The sequence below is a fragment of the Mus pahari genome, chromosome 10 (genome assembly GCF_900095145.1).
Source record: "Mus pahari chromosome 10, PAHARI_EIJ_v1.1, whole genome shotgun sequence".
NCBI classification, from domain to species: domain Eukaryota; kingdom Metazoa; phylum Chordata; class Mammalia; order Rodentia; family Muridae; genus Mus; species Mus pahari.
In genome coordinates, this window is record NC_034599.1 from 20,593,290 (window position 1) to 20,594,512 (window position 1,223).

Here is a 1,223-nt window from a genome sequence, read left to right on the forward strand (position 1 = left end):
GTTCTTACCTTCGGGCCTTACCTTGGATTCTTGTCCTGATTTCCTGTTATGATGGACCGTAAAGTATATGATAAAATAAACTTTTCTATTGGTAGGTGTTTTACCGTAGAGCAACAGAGAAGCAAACCAGGATAGAACTTAGTACTCGAGTCATCCAACACCTTTCCTGCCTGAGGAGGGGTGTCTTCCTGGGAGGGGTCTCAAGGCCTGAGCCAGTAGGAGAGCCATCTTTACTCCGGTGCACTCCGGAGAGGGCGGCCTGCAGAAGAGTCACAGCTGCTGGGACAGACTCCGTTTCTGGCTCCAGACATCCAGCACCTTTCCCACCAGAGGAGAGCTGGTAAGAGAGCCATCTTTGCTCCGGTGCGTGGCCGGGGAGAGGGCGGCCTGCAGAAGCAACACTGCTTCTGGGAAAGATCCCGTTTCTGGCTCCAGTCATCTGGCACCTTACCCCCCCCTCCCCCCGAGGAGGGGTGTCTGCCGGGGAGGGGTCTCAAGGCCTGAGCCAGTAGGAGAGCCATCTTTGCTCCAGTTTGCCTAGGCTCCAGTCTACACTGGCGAGAGCGTGGACCACAGAAGCTACACAGCTTTGGGACAGACAGAAGCAACCTAACTTCAGGTACAGACCATGTTTCGGGCTCCAGAAATTTGGGCACCTTCCTCGCCAGAGGAAGGCTAGTCTGTGCTGGTAAGTGAATAAACTGCAGAGGCAACACATCTTCTGGGACAGGCCCTGTATTGGGCCTACATCTTCAGCCAGGAGGCAGATCTGAATGCCAGGCCTCTGTGCACCTTCCCTGCTAGAGGAGAGCTTGCCTGCAGAGAGTAATCTGACCACTGAGACTCAGGAGAGAGCTGGACTCCCAGGACTACTGACAGAGGCTAACAGAATCACAGGAAAAACAAGCTCCAACCAGAGACAACTATAACAACTAACTCCAGAGATCACCAAATGGCGAAAAGCAAACATAGGAATCTTACTAATAGAAACCAAGACCACTCACCATCATCAGAACCTAGCACTCCCACCTCAGTCAGTCCCGAATACCTCAACACACCCGAAAAGCAAGAACTGGATTTAAAAGCATACCTCATGATGCTGGTAGAGGACTTTAAGAAGGGCATTATTAAAGAAATGCAGGAGATCGCTGCTAAAGAGGTACAAGTCCTTAAAGAGAAACAGGAGAATACTTCTAAAGAGGTAGAAGTCCTTAAAGAGAGAG